At 46.2% G+C, this 9,969-nt stretch overlaps 1 long non-coding RNA gene across 1 annotated transcript; it reads left to right on the top strand.

The window, feature by feature from the left end:
* The first annotated feature begins 1,284 nt into the window (after positions 1–1,284).
* On the top strand, positions 1,285–4,587 carry LOC131088223 (uncharacterized). Its single transcript, XR_009115078.1, has 6 exons — positions 1,285–1,321; positions 1,932–1,995; positions 2,687–2,762; positions 2,885–3,194; positions 3,535–3,652; positions 4,425–4,587. It is a non-coding gene; the product is annotated as an uncharacterized LOC131088223 (long non-coding RNA).
* Positions 4,588–9,969: the final 5,382 nt, after the last annotated feature.

Raw genomic sequence — 9,969 nt, 5'->3', positions numbered from 1 at the left:
CCGAGTTTCCCCGAAGAGCCGAGTGTGGCCGGAAACAGCCGAGTTTAACCGAAGAGCCCAGTGCAGCCGAAAATAGCCGAGTTGAGCCGAAGAGACGAGTGTGGCCGACAACAGCCGACTTGAGACGAAGAGCCGAGTGTAGCCGAACACAGCCGACTTGAGACGAAGAACCGACTGTAGCCGAACACGGCCGACTTGAGACGAAGGGCCGATGATAGCCGAGTGTAACCGGTACCGAGTGTAGCCGACATTGGCCGCATTTAGGCAAAGAGCCGAATATGACCGACTTTAGCCCAACCGGGCCGAAGTTCTGCCGAAGAGCCGGAAAAGCCGAATTTAGACGAAAAGCCGAACCGAAACGATTTTAGACCTAAGCCGAACCAAGCCTAATTTAGACGAGTTTATTTAAACAGAACCGAACGACGCCGCAGCGCTCTGCCTGCACAGCGCCGGTGCAGACGGCAGGGGGCGGTGTATAAAGTGAGTATAAAATATCAACTATATATAAGAAGGAATAAAAAGCTCTGTGTCATGTGCAGCAGTAGAAAATTTCAGGCTCCCAGGGAATAAATAGTTTTCTTTCAGTCATTATAGTTTTGGGATTTTTTTTACTCCCAGGTAGCCTGAAAGTTACTACAGCTGCTTTTTTATTCTAAAGGTGGAAAGGTAAACCAAGATTAGAAATACAAGAAAAAGAAAGGGAAAGGGAAAAAAAAGGGGGTGGAAAAAAAAAGGAAAGGAAAGAAAGCAGGAGAGCAGAAGGGAAGGGAAGGGAAAGGGGTGAAAAACAGAGTAAAAAAAAGAAAAAGAGTTGGAGGGAAAAAGAGAGGGCATTCGGGAGGAGCGGTGCTGCCTCAGGTCCTTCCCCGCCCGGGGGCGAAGGATCCATTTGATGCCCGGGAAGGACTGCAACTCCCGGTGGCGGGGGACGGAGCCGTGGCTGTCAGCCCGAGACTACAGCTCCCGGCAGGCCGTGCTGCCGGCGCGGCGTGTGACGCAACGGCTGACGCGGCACATGAGTGGCTGTCAGCCCGAGACTCCAGCTCCCGCCAGGCCCTGCTGCCGGCGCGGCGTGTGACGCAACGGGCGACGCGGCCCGGCATTTTTCTCTAAATCGGCAGTAAATACAGCTGAGTAAAATTAGCTTGGCTTTCTTCCTTCTTTTGTAACTGAACTGTTTTTATTAAAAATCCTATTTGAATATGTGGAAAAAGTGGGGATGTCCTGTAGCATATCGTAGCTTTTCTTGTTTACAGGGTGCTCAGAAAGCATGCGTCCCTCAGAGTCCCACGGAAAGGTTCTCAGTGCGCTCTCTATCAAGGTATGTATTTAAAATTAAGTGATCCCTTTAGATATTTGCCTGTGTACCTTTTCCTGTAATTCAGAGCTTGCGTTCTGTGGGTTTTATGATAAACCTGTAAAACATGTAAGAATGGTTTTGCAAGTCTGAATCGTTGAAGGCAGCAATAAGTGGATTTAGAGCCTGTTCTTGACCAGACAAAGGGAAAAAGTGTGACTCTGATGCTGAACTTGTCATTTTTCATTTGACTTGCCTTGAATTATTGAAGAAGAGAGAGAACTAGGAAAAGAGAGAAATAGAATTGATTATTGAGCCCTCCTAAAAAGCTCACCATGATTCAGTGTAGAGCCATAGGGAAGGGTGATGGAACAGAGCTCTGTGCGTTAGAAGGAAATAAACCTGACCTCCACACAGAGTCTTACAAATTTCTATTTTTAAAATGCAAAATAAGTTTAGGAAGTGTTGGAAGTTAGTGTTTTGGGAAAGAAATGGCAGTTCCACAGAACATTCCATTTAAGAGAGGCCCTTGGAAGGATTCATTTTGTAACTGCTGTCACTGCAATCAGTTGGTGGTTCAGCCTTGAAATGTGCACTTGACCTTCTATAAAGCACTGTTTTGTTTGCCTTTCAGTGCTATGAGTCTTGATAAATTGGAGAAGAGCCCAAGAGAAATTTTTCATCCCTTGATATAAAAGGTAGGAAGTGACTTTTTTTGGTTTGGTTCTTTTTCTTTATTATTTCCTGGAAATAAAAGTAATTAAGTATAGGTGCTACTGGTTTGTTTCTTCCAGTAGCAGGTGATAATAATAGTAGTAGTACTAGCAAAAATAATAATAGAAATAATAATAATAGTAATGTAATACTACTTAAACTGTCTTTATCCATTGGACTGGCCATTTCAAATCAAAACTTCTAAACACAAATCAAACCATCATCCTTGTAGAATCTTTCACAGCAGCGGGCTAAAGATCCTGGTTTTGTTGACAGGATTTATTGGTTCTGGAAGAACAAGAGGGAAGTACAAGCCTAACTTCTTCTAGCTCACAGACCCGTCCGGTGAACCCAGCTTTGTATTTTGATGGGCTTGTGATGACTTCGAAATCAATTGCTCATTACAGTTAAAAAAAATTATTGTTTTTTTGAACGTGACAGCAGAAATAACTTTATGCACCAACTTAATAATGATAGATCACCAGTTTAAGTTAAAAATTCATGCTATACTATCAAAATTTAAAGGTAAATTATTATGTATTAGGTGATGGTATAAAGTGTATGTTCTAATGTGTAATGCAAAGATACATACATACCTGAAAGTCCTGAGAGGAAACAAATTTTTATGTCTGCTGTTTGATTGTTTACGATACGATATTTGGCTTTATTTCCCAGGGATCGGTGAATTTTAACTTTGGAGTCCTCTGTGCTAAGGATGCTCAGCTTACCGATGATGAAATGTTCAGTAATGGTGAGTTTTTCACCTTCTCTTTAATTGCTATGCTGATCTGACTAAGAAAAGAAAAAACAAAAGCAAGAGAAAAAAAAAAGGATGGTTTATTATTTTTTACGCTGTTATGTTTGTTTCCTCAGTATTTGCTGCAGCTCTGCTTACCCAAGCTTTGGGTTCCTTCTGTCCCACTGGGAGTGGCCCAATTTGGTTGCATCTGGTGAAATTCACCCTGAGACCTTACAGAACCAGCTCCAACTACGTGAGAGCCATTTGCAGTTCTCTCCAGACGCCTGGAGAATGGGCGACGTTTCTGAGGATCCGGCGAGCGTGCTTCTGTCAAAACTCAGTCTGTGAAGTTTCTGGGGAAAACCCTTCTGTGTCCTGAAGGGTTCAAACTCTGGTGAGGATCCAGTTATCAGGTGCTCACCTGGATGGTTCCAGCTCCCAAAGGTAACACTTGTACTCTTGCCCTGTAGTTTACATCTATTGTATTTTTGTTATTTTGCAAGATTTTTTGTCTTTGCAAAATATTGTGCATTTCACTCTTTGGGCACTCTCAGATGGTTCTTTGGTGCAGCACCACCCCATGGGACACTTGGCTGCTGTCCTGAAGGGGATGGTCGCTAGAATTGTAAATCCTGGAGTGTTTATAAGTCTTCTGTCCCCAGGGAGGTGTCGTGCTTTGTTTACTTTTGTTCTGTTAGTTAGGCGCTGCTTCTCGTTGCAAGTATGAATTTCAAACTGCCCTGTTCTTTTTTTAACTGTTTTCCTGGTTCTCTCTGCCCGGCAGGGAAAGACTCTCGTATCCTTGTCGTCGGTCTCGGTGCTGTCCAAGAAGATACAGAGACTAAAAAAATCATAAGAAGCAAAATATGACTGCAGGGAAAAGAAGCTGGAGAGAACAGAAGGTGATGTTGTTGTCCTTACCCTCTATTAGAAACATCCGCTGTGCTTTGATGCTGGTAGCTGCCGGGGGCTTGTTAGCTCTTTGTAGGCAGGTGTAGGTGTTCACTTGTAGGTTTTTTCTCTGGACAAGGCAATTCAAACTTTGCTAAGCTTATATTTGCAGATTACTCTCTAGCACAGTCCAGCATGACATTTTTGAATGTTGTAAAAATACCATGTTACTTGGAAATGGCTAATGAAGAGAAGCTTTAGGGGAAAATAAGATTTTAGGGTTGGGAGATGTGAGAAGAATTTTGTGTGGATGTTAGACTGAAGTAAAGCACACTTGAAGCTGGGCTGGCACGCTGGCAGGTCCCCTATTAAACAGTAGTGCTGAGATTAGCCTGGGGGTTGCCCATTGTTTCTGTAGAAATCAACGTTTCCTGGTCTTCAGAGGTAAGCTGCTTTGAAAAGCTGGAAGGTGCAGCATGCTGACAATCCCCGTGCTTTGGATTAAAAGTAGATTTCAGAAGGGTCCTAAGCTTTTGTCTTTGCCTAGAAGTCGATGTAATCCTGTCGAGGAGTTTTTAATTCTGTGTTGCCATGTCATCCATCAGAGCCCTGCTGTACTAATCATCATACAAGTACAAAACAAAAAATCAGACCATGTCCCACCCACTTAGAGCCCAGAACACGATTTCCTCGGGCTGCCATTTGCGTGCCATCGGTACTCACCACGGAAGGGAGCTGGGGATTGTTGCAGCTGTTGGGAACAAACCGCTTCTCGTCACACAGAAATGGAATTGGGACGACGCCTCGGCCAGCCCCTCTCTGCCATCGTCTCCTGAATCTGCAGCAGAGCAGTTCCAGTCCATCCGGGCACGTGTAATCCAGTTCCTGATGATCTGAGCACACGGAGCAGCGCTCAGCTGCTGTGGGGGGCTCACGGAAGGCAGAGTGTGCAGTCATCTTCCTGAACCTACAGACGAATCAAAGTGAGAAGCAACAGCGTGGAAATCAGTCGCATATATGCTAAATAAAACTTGCAGATTTTTTTAAGAATTGTTGTTTCTTGTTCTTTGTTGTGCCTCAGTGCTTAGAAAACCTCCCTTTAAAATCAGTTAAATTCATCAGTTGAACCTTTGTTTGCAGACCCTCACTGAGCAGAATTCATTGCAGACTCAGTGCACGCTGTGCTGGCCTCCCGGGAGTGTGAGGAGCTCATGTGTGCTACGTTTTGCTTTAGGACGCTCTAAGGTATTTATTCCTTTTGGGATACATGATGAGAATTCCCAAGAGAGGTAGTTATAAGGTATGACATCGGGAAAAAGCCTGTGTGGTTAGAATGTTGTTGCTGTCAAAAGTTAATTTTTTCTTAGCCAGTAGTTAGCTTTTTGCTTTATTTTTGTGGTATCAGTATTTTATTGTTTAAAAAATTCCTTCAAAATAACTTCAGTGGCTGGCCATCAGTACCTTGTTCAGATTTGCCTCTTTGCTTGTAGCTAAAATGTTCACATCTTGTTTATCATTATATTTAAGAAACTGCTGCCCAGCCAACTAATAACTGAATATCCATCTGTCTGGGACACGGGGAGAGGATTTAGGTAATGTCTTTGTTTCCAGAAAAAAGTTGTAGTGTAGTTTCTAAATAGAGGAGAAGGGGGTGAAGACTCGGGGCTCTGATGCCGTTGGGGCACCCCAAGGTCCCAAGGAGAAGGAGCCCCACTGGGGTGCAGGAGCAGGTGTGTTCTCATCTAATAATGAACAAATTATAAATATAAATATGACAATTATAAGCATGAAAATATTTTTAAAATACTTAAATAAAGCGGGTTTTCTTTATTGGTCAATAGGCAGGGTTTTGATAGTAAAAATTATAAATACAAATAATATAAAGGTAGAAATCTAAGTTTAGAAATATATAATAAATACATACAGATAAATATAAAAATTAAAAATATAAGAAAAAATTAGTTGTAGCAGTAGATATTATACATAATTTAAATAATAATTTAAATCTATTTTAAAATTTTATATATATATCATTATTAATGTAATACATCCAAAGAAACGATAAATTAAAATATGAATGTATAATTATACAAAGTATAAATAAAAAATATTTCAATATCCTTTAAAAGAAGGGTTTTTTTTATTTATTTGGTTAGAGACGGGGTTTTTATTTGAAATAATGGAAGTATTATAGAAGTATAAAACTAAATATAGAAATATACAGTCAATATGGAAAGATATTTGTAAAAAACACGAGCGAACGACGCCTCCTCCGGCCTAATGGAACGAGCTCAGCCGAACCAAGGCGAGACCGGCGGAGTCTGACGGCCTCGAGCGAACCGAGGCCAGGCTTGCGAGGCTGCGTGAACCGAGCCCGCTGCTCTCGTGCGCGCTAATTAGCGCGAGTGCGGTCACAGCCCAATGAGCTCCTGTGCAACGCCGCGCTCCCGATCGTGTCCGTGCGATGGCCGGGCCGCCCGCGGGACGCGGCAGCAGGAGAGCCCCGAGCCGGGCGAGTTTAACGTGAGGCGGCGCCGCTTGCCCGCCGTCAGGGAGCCGAGCCGAGCCGAGCCGCGCCGAACGTACAGAGCGGCTCCGAGTTGGGCCGAAGCGAGCCGGGCCGCGCCGAGCGCAGAGAGCGGCTCCGAGTTCGGCCGAATGAAGCCGAGCCTTGCCGAGCGCAGAGAGCGGCTCCGAGTTCGGCCGAATGAAGCCGAGCCGCGCCGAGCGCACTGAGCGGCTCCGAGTTCGGCCGAAGCGAGGCGAGCCGAGCCGCGCGCACTGAGCGGCTCCGAGTTCGGCCGAAGCGAGGCGAGCCGAGCCGCGCCGAGCGCACAGAGCGGCTCCGAGTTCGGCCGAAGCGAGGCGAGCCGAGCCGCACCGAGCGCACAGAGCGGCTCCGAGTTCGGCCGAAGCGAGGCGAGCCGAGCCGCGCCGATCGTACAGAGCGGCTCCGAGTTCGGCCGAAGCGAGGCGAGCCGCGCCGAGCGCACAGAGCGGCTCCGAGTTCTGCCGAAGTGAGCCGAGGCGCCCCGAGCGCAGAGAGCGGCTCCGAGTTCGGCCGAAGCGAGGCGAGCCGCGCCGAGCGCACAGAGCGGCTCCGAGTTCTGCCGAAGCGAGGCGAGCCGCGCTGAGCGCACTGATCGGCTCCGAGTTCTGCCGAAGCGAGCCGAGCCGCGCTGAGCGCACTGATCGGCTCCGAGTTCTGCCGAAGCGAGCCGAGGCGCCCCGAGCGCACAGAACAGCTCCGAGTCCGGCCGAAGGGAGCCGAGCCGTGCCGAAGGGTCGAGTCCAGCCGAATGCAGATGACAATGCCCGAGTTTAGCCGACTAGAGCCGAGTTTAGCCGAGCAGCTGTGAGCCTTGAGGTGAGCGTGCATCGTTGCCGGCTTGGGATTGAGTGAAATGCGCTAAGGAAACCAGCTCTGGGGAGGGAGGCAGGGAAATCCTCTCTTAACGTTTACCAATTCTTCCGTCAAACTCATCACGGCAGGACAGCGTGAAGACTGAAAGTGTAAGAAGATGTGGAGGGAAACAGAGAATCTGACAGGAGCATCGAATGCACAAGTGCACGAATTTTGCTTTTTGCTTGGATGTAAATTCAGAAGTTGTAAGGAATTTGGGAAGAAGAAGGGACATTTCAGAAGGAGAAGTTGTTGTTACAGTCCTGGCAAAATCTTTTGTTCTAGCTAATAAAAGAAGTTAGTTTAAAAAACAAAAAAAAAAGTGTTTTTTTTTCTTCACTGTTATATTCATTGGTGATATATGGTGTGTTGTTTTATTTCTTGGTATTATTAACTCTGTGTAAATTGTTTTTTGAGTGAAGCTAACTTTGGATGGGTTGTTTTGTATTTGAGGTAGGATCAATTTCAATAGGTTTCTTTCACAGAGTTCTCATAGGTATTACTGGGATTTTGGTTTTGTTTACTGTATGCATAAACATAGAGATTTGGTAGGGCCAGCTGGGCTGCTGGAGTTTTGGGTGTGAATTTATTAGATGGCTTTTGTTAAACACAGAATAATTATGTAAGGTAACAGCAAATTACCCAATCACCCAATTTATCCAGCTATGTAACCTTACCACAAAGTTTTATATCTTGCCAGTTTTCTGTTCTTCTGCTCCAAGTAGTTGTTGCAAAAAAGAAAGCACGGTTACTTTTCTGAAGAGTTTTCTTCTATAACAAGCCCTTTACTGCCCTTGAATGTGAGTCAGAGGAGCTAAACAGCTGCAGCTGCTCTGAGGGCTTGGTGGGATTCGCCCCCTCCCTTTTCCTGGGTGCCATGGGAACGAGAGGCGGGCACCATCAGGGGTATATTAACCCCAGCCGTGGCTGAGGGGCTTCATTCCCTCTCGGGGATGTGCTGGGGTAAGAGCTCTCCTCTCATTTCAGGGAAGAGGCTCTTTCAGCTCGTCTCAGCTTATTTTCAGCAGGTGTTTCTGGGCATCTAAAGCACAGAGGCTTGGAAGATTCTGTGAAGAAAACAGCATAGAACACAGGGAATATTTAGGTTTGTGATTTTGGGTTTTGTGTTTAGGGGTGGTAAAGTGCCTTTGAAATTTTTGGTTTTGCACTGTTTTTTTTTTTTTGGTTGGATTTTTTTTTGGTGGAATTTTTTGTTTCTTAGGTTTTCTTTTTGGGGTTTTTGGTTGGTTTTCATTGCTTTCTTTGATTTTTTGGTAGTTTCTGTATTTTTTTTTTTTTTGTGGGGATTTAGGTGTTTTGGGTTTTTTTATTTTTGTTTTCTGGTTTAGTTTTTTTTTGTTGTTGTTGTTGTTGTTATTGGTTTTTTTTTTTTGTTTTTTTTTTTTTCTTTAATGGAGGAGTCAGACTTCCTGAAATTCCAAGCTGTGTCAAGCACAACAGATTCTCAGCAGATTCATCATGTCTTCAGAGGGATCTGCCCAGTGTCCAAGATGATGTTTGAGACTCAGGCTTCTGATGAGTTGAGGATTGTGACTGGGAGAGGGAGAGTGTTCAGGTATCCAGTTTAGGAGTTATTGGGAGGGGGTTTGCAGGCAGCAGGGTGAGAAAGGGTGTTTATTTGAGGCCCCCCCCCCCCCCCCACAAGGCTGTTCAGAAGCCTAGCAGAGGCATTCCCATGTCTTGCAGCACACAAGGTCATCCACTGTACTCACAGCAATGCCATTTAACTTTGCCTTTCTCTAACCCAGGTGCCACCCCTAATGAAGGCCACAGCCTTGGAATCAGGATGAAACTGGAGCCTGAAGGAGCCAGGCACGCTCAGGAAAGGGCAAGTAGCTGCCTTGCTGGGATTTGGCCCACATAACTCTGGACTCACACTTTGGTTTTGGTTTTCTTTATTGGAGGTGACCGAGAGGCTCACAGGCCATCACAGAGCCCTCCGAGGCAGACTCATTTCAGGTGCAACGTGGATTCCCCTCACTGATCATCCAAAAGATAAGTTTGGGGCCACGGCCTGGAGATGGTGGAGTAGCAGGTTGGGAATCCCTGGGACAGATTTAAAAATGAGCAGAGGAGAAAGCAATCTTCTCCAAGGGCCTATTAGGACAGCTAAAGGGAGAGGCTCTACTTTTGATGGCAGATGTCAGGCGGGCAGTGCAGAACAGCTCCGGTGTGCGTCGTGTTGTCCGGTGTGCTGTGTTCCCTAGTGTGTCTTTGGGGTCCCTTTTGCCCTCTTCCCTCGAGGCCCTCACCACAAGCATGATGTGTCGTGTTTCATGTCCCCCTGTTTGTCACGTTCTGTGTCACGGGTGTCTGCAGGTATTTGTGCCGGAGCTGTTCTGCCCTGCCCATGGCCTGCTGCAGTAGGACAAGCCTTGGGGAGTTGAAATTTGTAATGTGGGCTGTACTTGGGCTCTAGATGCTCTTCCTAGATTGACATAAGGTGTTTGCAGCTTGTGAGTTACCCTGGTGGTGTTTGACATATGTTCTAACTTTCTTTCAGGTGCAGATGCATTCCATGTGTGGCAGAGGGTCAGGGTTAGGAGGTGCCGGGCCTTCTTAGGAGCGCGGTGAGTAGCAGAGTGGTGGGGTTTTGGCCGAAGCGGTGCCAAGATCAGGCACTGATGTTTGGTTCTTTTTAATCTAGCTGTCTGAGAGACACCAGCCCGGTGCCAGCAGGACCTTCCCAGGTGACGAGGTGGCCTTTCTATGCACGTGACAGGGACCGGCATCCCCAGATGTCTGAGAGATAAGTAGAGGGCTGTGACCCACAGAGGGGATGAAGGCATGGTGCTGGTTTGGGAATGACTGGGAGGGGTTTTTGAGTCCAATTTGGAGGTGGGGGGTGTTCATGAGGTGGCCCCTTAGGCCCCATAAAAGCCACGTCTCACTTTTGATCGCAGT

The sequence above is a fragment of the Melospiza georgiana genome, chromosome 11, assembly GCF_028018845.1.
Source record: "Melospiza georgiana isolate bMelGeo1 chromosome 11, bMelGeo1.pri, whole genome shotgun sequence".
NCBI lineage: Eukaryota > Metazoa > Chordata > Aves > Passeriformes > Passerellidae > Melospiza > Melospiza georgiana.
The sequence above is the reverse complement of the archived record's forward strand: the minus strand, read 5'-3'. Positions and strand labels throughout refer to the sequence as shown.